This window comes from Lepisosteus platostomus, chromosome 18 (genome assembly GCF_059453375.1).
Source record: "Lepisosteus platostomus isolate fLepPlt1 chromosome 18, fLepPlt1.hap1, whole genome shotgun sequence".
In the NCBI taxonomy this organism is placed as follows: Eukaryota; Metazoa; Chordata; class Actinopteri; order Semionotiformes; family Lepisosteidae; genus Lepisosteus; species Lepisosteus platostomus.
The window spans coordinates 15,065,289-15,082,387 of NC_142628.1; the positions used below are offsets into that span (position 1 = coordinate 15,065,289).

At 45.5% G+C, this 17,099-nt stretch overlaps 1 long non-coding RNA gene across 1 annotated transcript in view; it reads right to left on the minus strand.

Annotated features, from left to right (window-relative positions):
- Positions 1–931: 931 nt before the first annotated feature.
- The window catches only part of LOC148645747 (uncharacterized), a 66,144-nt gene continuing 49,976 nt past the window's right edge, over positions 932–17,099 (minus strand). The window contains exon 3 of the long non-coding RNA XR_015928163.1: positions 932–2,284. This is a non-coding gene — a long non-coding RNA (uncharacterized LOC148645747). The remainder of the gene's footprint in view (positions 2,285–17,099) is intronic.

Sequence of the window (17,099 nt, forward strand, 5' to 3'; positions counted from 1 at the left end):
TTTAGCCACAGAACAGATGCAAATTAATGTCTACCTAGCACTTCAGAAACAAATGACTACTGTATCCAGGATATACAGTACCATTGCATCTGTTGTCGTTTCATTTTGTGTTCCATTTTTCACGATCCTGCTGTGTCATATCCTCTTTCCCGAGAAAACGGTTACAGCAAGTCCTCATTAGAAACTCAGATCAACAAAAATGTGGGATTTGTTCCCCGTGAGAATGTAGCCAGAGATGAGTAATTTGTCCTGGGGAAAGGGACACATTACTGCTCTTCAGTGTTTTGAAAGGGGTTAGAGATGTTTTATTGCTTCAGTGGATGTTTTTGGCTTGCTTTCTCCCGAGACCCCATTTTAAATGAGGTTCTTCTCACTTCATTGACTATGAACCGAAAAGGGATCAATTCTCAGTTTCCCTGCACTCACTACTATCCTTTAATACTGAATAGCACTGAGAGAAGATCCTTTCAACCTGACTGTTTTCACAGCAATATGGTGCTGCTTCAGCTGTGGGCCTCGAGACTTGAATATTCAACTTTTAAGAGAAGGAAAGAAAAAAATAAACTTTTGTGGAGCTGGGGCAGATGTCCTGTTCCCCAATTCATTTAGAGTCTACCCTTTGGAGAGTCTGCTGGGGGTTATAAAAAGATTGTGTTTATGGCAGAAATAAATCAGTTCTGAGATGGCTAAGGAAAGCAAGGTTGTGTTTCTACACGGTGTTGGTGGACCAGTAGGCTGGTCCTGATGAGCTGATGAGCAAGGACACTGTTTTGAATGAGACAGACTAAGGTTCTGACTAATTGGTTATTAAAGATCCGAGAGCTGTTCTTAGAGTAGGGGTGGCTAAATCCCACTCTGGGCTTTACAGTCTGGCCCACATGGGCCCCATACATAATACATTTATCAGATTCTATTAACAATTCATGTGAAGTAGATGCCACTTCAATAATAATAATAATAATAATAATAATAATAATAATAATAATAATAATAATAATAATAATAATAATAATGTGCACCAATCTGCAGCACCCACCTGGATGATGCGACAGCAGTCACTGTGCACTGGTACTCTCCCCACACACCAGCTCTCAGTGGGGAGGAGAGCAGAGTGATGAAGCCAGTTCAGAGATGGGGATTATTTGGAGGCCATGACTGGTAAAGACCAGGGGGGAATTCTCCTTCTCCAGACGGGCAGAAGTGCCCTCTGTACACTGACAGCCAACCGTGCTCTTTAACTGACACAGCTAATATGGGATCCGACACCAGATCAGTTGGTAGATTAGGCTTTAATGAACACTAGAATATGAACTGCTCATTAATCAAACCTGGTCTAATGAGACAGAAAAAGCCCTGACACACACGAACTTGGTTGACGAACTCCCCCCCTCACACTGTCGCCTTGCTCTTGCTCTCATCTCTCAGCAACTTCATTCTCCAGGCTGCCAGTTTCCCACAGCGTCGGGAGCTCGGACGCCCCACCTGGGCCCCCCTGCTTCTCCGTCGACTCTTCTTTGCTTTTATCCACGAGTCCTCGTGCCCCCCAGCCACCAGCAGGCCAATTTTCCGAATTGCAGATTTCCCACAAAGACAGGGTCTCAAGGCAGAGGTTCAATACCGGTGCAAGCACGCTGTCCTCCAGATCCTTTCGGATGTAACAGGACTGAACCCTAAAATGGTTGCCAATGGCCTGATTGAGCTAGCTCCAGTACTAAGTCATCCATTTGTGATTCTAAGGGAGCTGATGGAGTCTTTATTAATCCCGTTAGGGTTTTACAGCTTCTCGAGCTGTGGTAGCTCAGATGGCAAGGGTGTCTAGCTCCAGACTGGAGGGTCCTGGGTTCAATCCCAGGTAGGGGCAAGTGATGGAGCCCTAATTCCTTCCAGATGGCTCCCAGGTCCACTCAGCCTGCTTTCCAAATAAGTACTGGGGGTTATAGGCTGGCTGGAGCCTGATGCTGACTCCATCACCTCCACCTCCAGTGTTGGATGCTTGAAGAAATTTTGGCCTTGCCCCCCATCCCCCCATGGGCTTTGATGGCCTGAAAAGGGACCTGCACCTTTACAGATTCTTACTCTCCGCCAGAGACTTGCTGGTGAGGTACATTGGCGTCCCCAAGTTGTCCTCTCCAGCTCCTGTGCGCGCCTCGTGATCGACTGGGGTCCCAACCAGGGTGCAATCTCGCTTTTTGCCCCAGGCTTCCCGGGCAGACGTCCCATCGACGTGCCCCTGCCCAGGAATAACCACCGTCCTGGCACGGATGGACACCTCTGGCTCTCGCTCCTGCAGAGCGAAAGAAGAATTAGCAGTTTATAGTACAACAAGTATGCTGAAGCAGTTTTTTTTTTGTGATGGTGTTGCTTAGCAATCACAAGAAGTGTTTTAAACTGCAGCCTAGTGCAACTGATGGAATTGGCCCAATACTGACAATTTCGTTGAACCAAGATCTATAGGGACAAATATTCCCCCATAATACTGGAGAGATTAGCATGATGAGGCTTTCAGTGCCTTTCATTTTAAAATGCTACTGACTGAACAGCAGATATATTCCTGTTTGAATCTGCAATATTAACAGTAGTAATAATAGCAGGTGCTTCTGCAGCATTTCCAAAGATGCTGTCTGCTCTGGTTCAGCACACACTGTTATTTTCATTCAATATTTGGGGAAAGATGCAGATTTTGGAATTTATCATGCACATTTGAGCGGCCAAAAGCGCTTATGCGTGATCGGAACTTTTATTTCATTTTTTGGAGAGGTTTCTATTCACTATGAAGAGGCAGGGATAAATTAAGCTACCATCGCTGGCTGATTGCCTCTGAATACAGTAACAGGCACGTTTCTGCTCAGTAAGGGAAATTAGCCAATCCCAATGGCCATTCTCCCCAAAGAAAAGCTTGATTGTTATCAAACGTGTAGGGAAATATGAAATATTCAATAGAGCATTGTTAAATCTTATCAGCCTCATCTGGTATCCGATTAGAGCTCCAGCTTTAATCACCTGGCATGGGGCACGTGGTATTTTTCCCTTTCATGCTGGTTAGGAGAACCACAATAAATAATTAATAATAAGAAAGCCTCCTGTGGTTTCACCTTCTATTAATACACAGAAAGATATTACCGAAGTGCACAGAGTGTCATCCCCGCCAAGCAATGAACTGCGCAATTAGCATATTAGAAACATTTTTTAATGCCACCTTCTTGCATTAGAAAAACTGCGTCAGGCCGCCATCTTTATGCAAGGGATCTTTAAAAGTCACTTGAAGGTGCAACTGGCAGGGTCATGTTCTGGTCTCGTCTCATCTGGAACTCGAGGGGAAAAAGAAAGCCCCTTTACACAAAAGGTCATGGAGGCACGTGGGACGAAGCTCGCACTGTCAGATTGTAACTGCGGAAATTGAAGATGAAGACCCATTAGAAGACAACAAATAGTTGATGGGTCGGATGGACCGAATCATCTCCTCTCTGCTAGGATGTCTTGCATGTTCTGGAACTGTGTTCTTCGACCTGCTCTGTCATGTGCCCGTGGTGTTCTAGGGGCAGTTAAGAAATTGGTTAATGAATTATTTGGTGAGTTGTCAATTGCACCCCAGCTCACACTGGAAGGCAGCCTTGATGTTGCAGGGGCGAGTTTTCATGCACAACTGGCGTGTCTTTTTCTTATGCTGGGAGATACATTGCAATGTCCGGAATGTATTTTTTGCGAATTAAAAAAAATGTTCCGAGGTCAAACGAATCTTGGAACAATCTCGAGTGTGCGAGGGCAAAGATCGACACAGGAGGGAGTAAGGGTTAACTGCATGCTGGAAAGTAGAAAGGAGAACCCATGTTTCGGTGTCACACCTGAAGAAGGCTCAACTGCTGCAACAAGGTGCTTCTTCTTTCTAGTTTTCAGAGGGAGGTTAACTTTTACTTTAGAAGACAGAGAAATACACACAAATCTAGAGGGCTTGACAACAGAAGGGTGTTGTCACATCCTGTACACCTAGAGGGAGCTCCACTTCTCTCCTGCTCCTGGTTCCCTGTGATTATTCATGTCTTTCCGGTGTGTCTTGTTGTGTAGCCTATTTACTTCCTGGGTCTGCTCTGCTCCTGCGTCAGCATTGAGGGTACGGATGTCCTGATACCTGCCTACCATCAGGTCTGCCCACGTCCGTGGCCTGAGGGCACGGGTTTCTATACCGACATCGTCTGACCCCCTGAGCCTGGGCTAACCTCTGTGTTGCCCCCTTTTTTACCGCTACGCATAGGGTCTCTACTGCTCACCTTGTCATTCCACGGCTTGCCCTTCCGACATCTGTGACAGGTGGGACTGACAGAACGACTTTGACCATTTATTTCAGCTTCCTCCCCACAAGAGTTCCCCTTTGTAGGCCGTATGTGGATTCAAGTTGTCACGATCGTCACCCCTCCTCTAGAGGGCGCTCTGACCCTTCTGTATTTTAGTTTCATTATTACGTTCACCTGCCCTTGTTCCCTGTGTATTATTTCAACCCCGTGCCTCCGAAGCTCTGTGCTCAGCTTTGGGAGATGGACACCCAGAAGCTCGCCTACCAGCGGATCCAGGAGAGACCTGACGGTACAGGCTTCACCCCGGCCTCCTGACCATCTGAGTCCGGGGCTCGCAGAGCCTGGCTCCGTGATGATTTTAACTTCGGTGTTCCTGGTTCCAAGTTGCCAATGACTTCTGGTTGTCTTAAATCACTCTTAATTGGTCTTAATTACCACTGTGTCCAGGTGAGCTCATTATGAAGCCTGCCAGTCTGAGATTCTTCAGGTCCAGAAGGACAAGGAGTCCTGCCTTAAGAGCAATCACCGCCATTCTTTAGAGGTGCGGTGCCCTCAACAGACCGCAGTTACTGCTGACTGGCTGTGGGAAACCAATATGATCTTCACAGAAGTCAACGAGTCCAGGGAGCTGAGGAAGTAAAGTACAGTTGCTATAAAAAGTCCCTCAATGTGACCTACTGTAGGAAGATCTAAGGAAGGCAGAAAGGTAGCGTTGAGGACAATCAATGCCAGTCGTCTTCAACATTTAGATTACACACATACTGCAGCATATTAACAAGAGTCTCCAGGCTTGAAAAAGAACTGCCCAGCAATATGCAAATTCCAAACAAGAATTGCAAATATTTTAGCACCCCTGTACTGTACACTAACAGTGTCTGGGGGGCAATTTGCAGAGTCAAGTTAGCAGAACAGAAAAAGAAATCAAAATAAAAAGGCCATCACTAATAAAAAGCCTGACATATTGTTTTTTAGTCTAGATTTAAAGACTGCAAAAGAGACATTCCTCAGACTGGCAGGGAGTGGGTTTTGGAGCTGCAGAGCGAGGCACCTGAAAGCACGCGACCCCAGATGCTTGTACCTATAAGCAGGTGCTACTAAAAACGGAACTAAAACAACATTACCTGTTTGCAGTATACTGTACATATCTGCAATATACTGTGGAACTAACCACAGGTAAATGATCTGCAAAGGTAATATTCACAAACTGGGTTAGTACTAAACCCTTAACAATTTTGTGGACATTTCAGGGGTTGTTAAGGACATAAACTTTTACGGGGTGCTGAATAGGGGATGCACCCCACTTCTGGGACTATGGACCCATCTACCTTGTGGAAAAGCGTCTCTGAGAAAGCTCAGAATGGCAGGGGCTGGACAGACCAGGCTCCACTGAGCAGAAATAATAAACGCTTGCCCACGCACACACCTCAGATTGCCCAGTCTCGGGAGGAATGTAATCAGAAACCCTGCGGACACAACGCTCCAGATCTTTTTACATTTATATGAAGTGTTGGAGCGGCGTTTATTTTCCAGCAACAGAGTGAGACATGGAAACACAAACAGCCTGCTGGATTTCCTCCAGGCTGTTCAATTGGCTTCAGAGTCACATCGTGATGCGTTTGAGCAGGATTTCTAGAAGGAGCCCGAAAAAACTGAGGCTCAGTGTCCAAACCAAGCTTCAGAAGAGAAATCTCAGCTCTCACCAAGATCCATGAAAGGCCTTGGATATTCAGCTTTTTTACAGGGATTTTTCCCCCGTTATTAAGAAACCAACAGTACACCAAAGCTCAGTTATAATAAAGTGACTTACACAGCTGTCACTTCTCTGCATATTCAAATTCAGGAATGCTATGAGCAAGGATATGGCTTAGTCCTGTTGCTCTGGAACAGTGCTGGGGAAACAGTTTAGAAATTTTAAAGCCGTAGCATGCAGAGGAGTGAATTTGCCCGTGCAGTCAGATTGTCAATTAGTGTAAAAAAACAAAATCAACATTGCACACAATTATTTAAAGGAAGACTGAACAGACGCAGACACCAATGAAAGCAGCTTCTGCTGAAAAATATTGCAAATTCCCATCATTAAAATAACAAAGTAATTTGCATCTAAGCAACCATACAGTTGCTCAGAATTTTCGACTATGGACAAAGTTTGGGCAAACTACTCACTCCACAGTTAATTAATTACTTGGGCAATTTGCCCACAGGGAAAACTGGACCCAGTGTCAGCTTTCCTCAAGGTATCTTCCTATTAGCAGCAAGTGGGAGTGCTGCTAACTAACAAACTGTATGCAGGTTTCAGCATTATTCAAGCATTTCTGCTGAGCCAATTGCAAATGTGTCCCTGTTGCTGTGTCCTTCCGATTTTAGTGCTGGAAGTTTTATTTTTTGGAAAAAGCCAGATCCCCTTATAAGGCAGAGGCAGACTCCAGCCCTGTGACACAGTCCAGATCCACAGTCCCTTGAGTGTAGATACACATGCAGCTTCCTCACACAGAAAATGGAAAAATAAAATTTAAAAGCAGAACAGAAAGACCGTACCTCCACATGTTTGGGAAAAATCAAACCGAAGCGATTAGACTATTCCTTGTTCAACAAACGAGAAAGGAACATGCTTCATCTTCAATACAAACGGAGAAATGCAGCCCCCCAGTAAGAGTCTTTCAACAGCTTTCATCTGAACTTTGCCTCACACCTGCAGCCTTGCTGTTCAGGTCACAGAACATGTGAAGTCTTATATCCCTGGCTCTTGGGCCCCTCTGCTGCGTCTTGTCAATCTGACAAGCACGTCATCAGCCGCATGCCCAGGGATCAGAAGAGGGCAAAAAAATCTTTCTTGCAGACGATTCTGTGGAATCCTCCTTCTGCAGGATCTGATCCTCAGTATGTTGTGCAGCGTGGGCATCGCTGAAGAGAAACAACAGCCTTTAAGCGTGCCTCGTGCATGAGTAATAAGATAGTGGCCTTGTCTCAGCCCCAGGTGTTCTGACAGTGAGACAAGGCCTCCCCCCCAGCAGCACAAGGCGAGACAGGCCTCCTGAGCTCCAGACGCAGTGAGGACGCAGTGTTTACTCCTATGGTGTGACAAGACAGAGCAGATTGCGACTGTGCAGTCTGCCTTGTTAGTCAATTGGCACTAGCTTCGTTGTAACGGCTTTCAGAAAGTATGTATCCAACATTGAAAGCTGAGCGGCTTTCTACGCGAATCTATTTTCTTGTAGCTTTATTCTGAAGCGCTTAAACGTAATTATACATCCGTTCTTGCAATCTTGCAGTGCTTTTAATGCCATCCCAGAAAGATTTCAAATTGCTTGACAAACCCTGTTCTCCTTTTAAATGAGACGATGGATGCTGAGCCACGCAGGGTGGGACATGGTGAGCCAGGAGCAAGGATTTAAAGCCGGAACCTCCTGGGAATGAGATGTCCTCCTCAATCTCTGTACAGCTAAGAGGATGATTGCGTACTGTCGAGTCATTCTCACAGCTCCTCACTAAGTGCTCAGGAGCAGTGCGGTGGCTCTGTGGCTCAGGATCTGCGCCTGTGACTGGAAGGTTGCCGGTTCAAATCCCACAGCCGGCAGAGGAATCCTACTCCGTTGGGCCCCTGAGCAAGGCCCTTAACCCTAACTGCTCCAGGGGTGCCGTACAATGGCAGACCCTGCGCTCTGACCCCAGAGAAAAGCTGGGGTATGTGAAAAAGACGAATTCCTAATGCAAGAAATTGTATAGGGCTAATAAAGAAACATTATCATTATCAAGCTTCTCTCCCTGCCTGTGTGTCTCATGGAGAGCAAGCTGGGGTACGCAAAAAGACTAATTCCTAACACAAGAAATTGTATATGGCCAATAATGTGCTCTCTAACAGCCTAGGACTAGGCTGTGTTTCCTGTTCCTATTGGTATAAATAATGACCTTAAGTATTGTGGAATTCCTGCAGATTTCATCAGCTCACTGAAACCACCCTTCAGCAGCAAAAGTCATGACTGCCGGAGTTCAAGTAATGACCATCGATAGATCACTTCTCTGTTCTTGCATATCGTTGTAATGCGGTTGTTATTTTAATAAACGCCAGTTTTCCACTCACTAGAACAAAATGCATCTCACATCCTTATGATGAGAAAGTCTGTAAAAGATGATAATCCTGCCGTTTAATAAAATAAAAGAAAAGGCATATTGGTATTTTACAGGTTTACAATGCGCCAGAATGTTTGAAGCTAATGGAATGGGGAAAAGAATAAACTAGCCCATTGCAAGATTCTTGTCTCTAATAGGCTTGCAGTGATGAGGGCTTATCTGTAAAAAAATACATTCTTGGTTCCTTTAGGAAAGTGATCTGTTTTACATATATATTGGTCCCAGAAATCACAGCTGCCCCTAATTGACTTTTAATTTATTTCTCAACACTGATAAAATTCAATCTCTTTGGATATGTAACTCCAGCCTTATTGTAAAAGCCAGCCCTTTTGCACTGCTGCCGTTTAAAAACATTGCTAACTCACTTGCATCACATCAGCCAAGTCCCAGATTGATGTGGACAATAAAAACCAAGAAAAAAAAGTCACAGAGATGTTGTCCTATACAGGCGCATTCATAACTATAAAGGTCTCCTACACATTTCCAAGAAACCTTCCATGTCATTATTAAGGTAATGATTTCATAGGGTTCACTTGTGAAGTCTGGACACTACAGACAGTTGATATCTTTCATCCTCCTTCAGTGAGCATCTCTTCCCTTTAAAGAAAGGGGACCTGTTGTGTGTTTTTTTTCCTCTTGCTGACTATAATTGGCTTGCGACATTCTCCAACAGCTGGATATCAGAATCAGTACATCATGCATTTGCCCTTTTACATTCTGAGTTTAAATAGACGTGTCCTAAACCCGAAATTTCTGGAAACAACATGAGTCTGTTCATGCTGTGTCCAAGGGTATAAGAGCACATGGCTCTGTCCCTGGCTTTTAGAGCAGAGGGATGAGAGAGCATGGCACTCTGCTTTCTCTCTCGATGGCCACCTGTAATACGCCAGTTTCAACATCTCACTAAACTTTGCACTGAGATTGTTGTGCACTCCTACAGACCAGAGTAGGCGATATTCCTCAGCAGCATCACGGGAGCAATTTCTGTAATCTGCTGAGGTCGCATATGCTTTGAATTTGTAAAAGGTGTGTTAGTTAGACCTTTAACCGACACACAATCCTTGCAATGTAGCCCTCTCAGATTTTCATTCTCACTGAGGCAACAGCAGCCAGACTGATCAGACGTTGTAGGAGCGAGGTTTAGTTGGGAAGGGGATTGAGAAAGTAGGGCTGAAAAGTCCAGATCACTCCTCCAGGGCCAGTCCACCTGAACCAACAACTTGATTATCAGAGAGTCTTGCATCAGGTGTTACCAGATCTCTCCCAGATTTATTTCTGTAGGGCTGTAGGGTCTCACAAATGCAGTATTTCAAGAATTTAGCAGATAATTAACCAACTTTCTGAAACATCTGGAAGAGTAGTTGTTTCTTCAGGTTTCCCTTGGGTACTCTGCTTTCGTCCCACGGTCCACAGTTACACAAAAACATGGTGGTAGGAAACAGGGCTTCTAGGAAAACTGGCCTTGGTGCGAGTGTGTGTCTGTATGGCCAGCAGCCATATCACCCTGCAACTCACCGCTGGCAGCCCCACTGGAGCTCAGCAGTGTGAGCCTGGTCAGTATCTGGATGGGAGACTCCTGGGAAAAACTAAGGTTGCTGCTGTAAGAGGTGTTAGTGGGGCCAGCAAGGGGTGCTCATGCCCCAGTATAGTGATGGGGACGCTATTCTGTAAACAGGTGCCGTCCTTTGGATGAGACGTAAAACCGAGGTCTTGACTCTCTGTGGTCATTAAAAATTCCTGGGCGTTTCTCCAAAAGTGTAGGGGTGTAACCCCGGCATCCTGGCCAAATTTCTCCCTGGCCTTTACCAGTCATGGCCGCCTAATAATCCCCATCTATGAACTGGCTTCATCACTCTGCTCTCCTCCCCACTGAGAGCCGATGTGTGGTGAGTGTTCTGGCGCACTATGGCTGCCGTTGCATCATCCAGGTGGGGCTGCACACTGGTGGGGGTGGAGGGGATCCCCATTACCTGTAAAGCGCTTTGAGTGGAGTGTCCAGAAAAGCGCTATATAAGTGTAAGCAATTATTATTATTGTTATTATTGTTATTATTATTATTATTATGTGCCCTGTGATGGACTTATGCCCCATGCAGAGGGTACCCTGCCTTGCACCCGTTGCTTGCTGGGATAGGCTCCAGCTCCCCCATGACCCTGAAATGGGAGAAGTGGTTAGAAAATGGATGGATGGATGTTCAAAGCAGGGTTCTAATAGGCACTTTTATAAATAGCATTTTTCTAATAGTACCTTAATCAAACGTATCCTGAGAAGCAGGCAGGGCACAGTTGTCGAACCTTGAGCAAGGTAGTTCACTTGGATTGCTCTGGAGAAAAGCATCAGCTCGAAACTATAGATTCTCTGACATCACAGAGTAAACTGGGTAAACCTTCACTAGAGGAGAACTGCAGTCCCCATTTCTCAGACCAGTTATTAAATCGCAGTGACAAAACAAATTCATTGACAGCATAGCAAAATTTAACCAATCTCAAATTAAGCAGAAAATCATGAACTTTGTGAAAGCACTGTATGGTCACCATGTTGTCGCAAACCCCTGGCCTCACCACAGGTAAGAACGAGAATTCACATGGCTTGTGCTGTGAAGCGGCCCTTCCTGCTCACTAGGCCCTGTAATTACTGATGTACTGTGATGTCCAAGCAAATAAACACAGGATGGGCAGCAGACACTTCACCACAGAAATATAGCAGAGTGATCTGCATGCAGAGTTAACAAGTAAGCAGTATTTATCAGCAAAACATTTCAAAGGCAATAGCAATATTTCTACTGGATTAAGAGATGGAAACAAGCAGGCTTGTGAATCCAATCGAATAGGGCTGCTTCACCTCAGTGGCCATTTTGTTGCCTTGTTCTGCAACAAAATGGCAACATACGGTACCGCGCATACCTGGAAATGTTTGTAAATTGGGAGTTTTACAGGTTACTGTAAAACTATTGTGGCTTGAAATGCACTCATCAATGTGGATTCTTTCTAACCCCCGAAATATAAAAATAACATTGCAGTTCCCCTGCTAGAAGACACACCTCCTGTACCCTCTTAAAGAACGTCTGGATTTTAGAAACAGTGGAGATGCGGTAGAACTGTTTTTCAAGTGATGTGCTTCCTTTCGATGTTTTTTTTGTTATACGAGCGAGTCATTTGGAAGATGCCTTTTAAAGCAAACAAGGGTGTCTGCCCTCCTGTGTTCCTGCTCCCTCTCAGGCTGGTGTTTAATCAATGGATACCTGCGCAGCAGATTGCTTCTGTCAGTTTAGTTTATGGGTCCTGGTTTTCTGCCTTTCTTTTTTCCCAGAATGCAGATTCAGATTAGCAAATCAAGCCAGCTGACCAGAGCCTAAGGGATAAGCGGAATGGAGGGGACTGCAGCCAAAGAGGCAGTTCTTTGCTCACCTCACACTTCCCGTCACTAAAAAAACCTTTAATTTTTGTCTTTGGGAAAATTATTTATCGTTTAATAGCCACCCTAGGCTGAAGTCCAAATAAATTACTGCTTTTTTGCTCAAATGCTGCACTAAGCACTTTGCTATCATAACCCTGCGCTGGCAGTTTTTTTTATAAATGCAATCCGTCCCAAAACACAAGCCCCAGCTCCAGCAAGCCTTTCACCTTTGAATCACAGACAGTTTGAGAACCAGGCGTATAACACGGCTTAAGGTCTTCTGAGAGCTAAATGAACACCTATGTTTCTTTGAGAAATCCAATTTCTGTGCAGCAGCAATCTGTTCACCTCTTCACGGAGGTCGGGGAACTCAAGAAAGCACCGAAAAAAAACGATCTTACCTTTAAATTGGTCACTTGTGCTTCATAGTGAGTGGTGTCCCGCCTCACAGCCCTACTCATTCTCTACTGTACGCGGCTCAGTGAAAGATGATGGGTATCAGCTTTAATTTACAAGCCAATAGTGATGCGCTTTCAAATCACAGATGAGCACAAAGTCCCGCTTTCTCCGTTCAAGATCACTTATAAATGATTTGAAATGAGCAGCAAGCCAAATAATAAAAAAGGGAGGATAAGGATTGTAGGGGATGATTGGTGGTGTCATCTTTATAAGTTTCTGGAGCTGGGTTTCGTGATTGGGACGCAATCACAGATCACTTATTTGCCCAGGTCCTTTTGCTTCTAGATTAATGTCTCCATCCCGAAGTTCCTGAATCAGCAAGAACAACGATGTAAGGAATGCTGATTCTTTCAATTTTATTCTATCATTTTGAATTCTATAAGCTGGGCTTGCATTTCTGTGGCACCATTGTTTGCCAAGCCCTCTGTGCATGCATGCGCACACTCTCTCTCCTGCCCTCTGCCCTCCGCCTCCACACCACAGTCTCCCAGCATTCCCACATGGCACAGTGACCGGACAGGAACAGCTTACCAACATGCGGTGGGCTGTATCCTTGACAGCCTCTGCACAATAGAACAATGCACAGTAGATAAGGGAAGTTGGCAAGTCAGATCCGAGATTTTGGCATAAGGATTGGCTCTAAGGGCTGGGGTTCCCAGGGTCCAGATTGCCAATGACACAGCCTGAAACATGGCTGGACTTGAGGTCTGGCACCCCTGGCCTCTGAAAAACAAAACTATTGCCCTTAGCTATAAGCCACACCCATCTGCAGCAATCGCTCACATCATGCATTTGCTAGAGTGACTGGGACACTTCTTGTCCTTGCAAAAAGTGAAAAGGGAGGGAGGGGAGATCACGCCTGAAGGGGGCTTTTTCAGTCTTGATCAGAGCTGATCGGGAGGGGACCATATTCAAGCGTTCAAAAAATTGTAGAGACAACTAACAAAGCCAACCCAGTGGCCATCTTCTGAATGGACCATGAAAGGCAGACCAGGGGAGAGAAGTGGACACTGTGTGTGGGTCCATTTAGAACCAAAAACAGGAGTCACACAGCCACGATCTTGAACCCGACACCCTGGCTTCTTTCAAGAAATAGCTGGATGACCTCCTCGGATCTATTAACAACTAACGACCAAACAGGCCAGGTGGGCTGATTGGCCTCCTCTCGTTTGTCAACTTTCTTCTGAACCCCAGTAGGTGCTGGCAAAGATTATTTCTGGACCCTTCAATGTCTTCAATGTCTGTATGACGGTCTTGGTATGATGGTATGGCTTGTGCCAGCAGCCATATCACCCTGCAGCTCCCAGCTGGCAGTCCCCTGAAGCTCAGCAGGGGTGAGCCTGGTCAGTATCTGGATGGGAGACTCCTGGGAAAACTGAGGCTGCTGCTGGAAGAGGTGTTAGTGGGGGCAGCAGGGAGCACTCACCCTGGGGTCTGTGGGTCCTAATGCCCCACTATAGTGACGGGGACACTATACTGTAAAAAGGCTCTGTCCTTTGGATGCGACATAAAACTGAGGTCCTGACTCTCTGTGGTCATTAAAAATCCTAGGGCGTTTCTCGAAAAGAGTAGGGGTGTTACCCTGGTGTCCTGGCCAAATTTCCCCCTGGCCTTTACCAATCATGGCCTCCTAATAACCCCCATCTCTGAACTGGCTTCATCACTCTGCTCTCCTCCCCACTGAGAGCTGGTGTGTGTGAGAGTACTGGAGCATCATCCAGGTGGGGCTGCACACTGGTGGGGGTGGAGGGGATCCCCATGACCTGTAAAGAGCTTTGAGTTGAGTGTCCAAAAAAACACTGTATAAGTGAATGGAATTAATATTATTATTATAGAACTTACAATCACGTTAGTGCAATTAATACTAATATTCTATTATCGATCAATTAATACTTGTATTCTGTGTCTGCCCAAGTAATTGCTGTAATGCATTAGATCGTTTCTGTGGTTTTGCTTTCAATTCCCGATTTTCATACAGCACCAGTCCAAAAGATCTCAAAGTACTGTACAGGAGGCCACAAACACTCTGCACTTCTGGGTGGGCTGCGCATACTGGAGGAGTCTGGCAGTGGTACTCAGTAGAGCAGCACCAATTAAAACCGTACCTCTGAACCAAGAAAGGAATAGTAGTGTAGATGCCACAGGCTGCCCTTTGATCTCTTTTGCTCAGGTCATGCCTTCAGCACGCATTGGACCACCAGGGACATCAAAAGATGCGTGTGCTAACGGTCTTTCACTAGCTGCAAAAACAAAAGCATCCAGCAGCCACTGTGTAGCTGTCCCCCTTGATTGCTGTTGAAATGGAACCAGAAGCCCATGAAAGCAACTTGATTGCATCGATTACAATATGAACTACTGGCTTTATTTAATGTTTACTTATTAGACAAGACAACAGCCCAGGAGTAATTACCCGAGTGCCTTCTCCGAAGCTTTAATTTCTCTTCGCTCATTTAGCACAGCGGACGAACCCCAGAGCGCCACTGCCTTTCTGATGGATGTGCAATGCGTAAAAAAAAATAAGAAAAGGTAAAAACCCCATGTCTGTGCCATGCCACTGCTGCAGTTTAGGAGTAAGGCCATTCTAAATCACCCGTTCTACATCAAGAAAGTCTCGTCAGTGGCACATTAAACCGCTTCTCCAGCAGATGACTGAATAACAATAAGACACCTGACTGCAGTCATGCGTGAATTTTGGAGACAGCCTATTACTCTTCCCATAATAGCTTATTGTTACAATCATTACCAGAAGGCTATTCAACCTAACAGAGTGTCATTTTATACCGACTAACCTCCATGAAATAATTACAGCACGCTCGCGTGTTAATAAAGATTAGTGCAGGAACGCTCTCTCCTGGAGTACTGGAGCTTTGGCATCACAGACACTTGCGTCTGGGTAAATCGGCTTACAGGACACACCGCTGGGTCAGTCCTCCAACACTCGGTATGCAAACAGCAGAACTAGAGTACGAAAGAGGTAGATCCGCCGGTTAGGTGAGGCTAACTGTGGTGCAATTAAATAATAAAGTGAGTAATTGCTCATATGCATCACAGGAAGTTTATCGATTTATTAATGCAGCTTTTCATATAGTATACAGTACAGAATCAGGAGCTACAGTGGCCAATGAAAAATCATTCAGAGCATTTCTCTCCCCACACAGTGCAATTATTTCTGCTTTTGACCACAAAATCCGAAAGGTAACGTTTTGCGATTCATAACAGTCCCTCTGCTTTAAAGATGTTAGGATCTTTGTCAGCTAGGAATGGGAAATTTGAAGGGACAAATTGTGTCCCCGGCCCAGACTGGCTCACTCCAAAAAGGTTGGAAGAATGCTTGTGCGCTAAAGAAAGAAGCGAAGACGACGGATGAGATATGCAGCAGGCTGCACAAGTGCATGGTACACCGTGGCCTGCCAGCTCTCGAGCCCCGGGTTCGATTCTGGGTTGGAGTGGCTCAGATGGGGGTCTTGAATGCCATCATTGCATCTCTCTGTTGTTTTGCCTCATACTTATCCTTCTTCCAAAACAACATGACGGCCGGGATAAATGGGGTCTCTAAAGTGTGTGTATGTGCACCCCAAGATGTGCTGATGTCCTATCAGGACTGGTTTCCCCATTTGATCTCTGCGTTTCCCAGGATAGTGTCCAGATCTGCCCGGCTCTTACCAGGAACGACAGTGGATGACACATGCACATCCAGGGTGGGTAGTGATTCAGAAGCAGCTAAACCCCTCTGCCTCATCTCCAAACACAACTCCGTTTTTGCTCCCATTCGCTAAGCTTGACTTCCTTAAGCGATTAACTTCTACAGCTTAATTTCTGTCGCTCGTTGAACTCGGAAATTGTTATTTCACTCTTGATTACCTTTTCAGTTTGGAGAGTTTTCAGCTTTTTTTTCCACACGGTTTCCCCATTTACAGTATGCCTGGGAAGGTCTTTCCAAAGCACATGTCTGGTTTTCTGCTATTCACTTTCACAGAAAAGACAGACAAAGGAAACTGGCAAACAACCTGCGGTTATTACTTTAAGGCGCAATTTAAAAGCAAAAACTTAAGAATTATAAGAAGACTTTGATGCCATGTAATTGCAGAGTTTTTTTTAATAGAACTAGTGATGTACAGTATTATCTCCAGTGGCTCCAACTGGCTTTAGTACTGGAGTGGCTTTTTCAGGAGAGCCTCCAGTCTATAAACCACAGTGGGTCTTCTGTTCGGAATGAGTAGGCAGGCACATTGACTTTTTGTTCTGTTTAGCCAGTGGTTTGCTGAATTTAGCCAGAGATTGGACAGTCATGATCCTGGAACATGGCAGGAAGGCAGTCTCACCCTCGTAGACCAAATAAATCAGACAAATCTCAAAGGTGGACATTTAAGAATGTCCAGGATGCTCAGCTGGGCTGCTCTTGCTGGGACTTGACATTTTCTTCTTTCGCCCACTACAGAAGACAGTCCGGGCGTTCCCATCCCTGCCTGGTGAACTTCCTTCAGAGAGCTCTACCGGAAATAAAGGCTGACGTTCCTAATCGCGTTAACCCGATTCGCCGTTCAGGTGCTGTGAACCAGCGAGCACGGCGCTATTGGATTAACACATTTTATCAGGCCCCCCAGAGAGCAACACGCCCGATCCCATTAGACACAGCCTGCTAAAGGCAGAGAGGCTCCCACACTCATCACCTCTCCCCATGCCTGCGCTAGCCTCTACCTGAGCTGATCTGGTTTAATACTGCCATTACAAATTCTTAACACCGCAAAAGATGAAACATTATGAACCGTGAGCTGCTGGAAATATTCAGTTACCAGGCCCAAATAAATGAACAGCACTGAATATCTC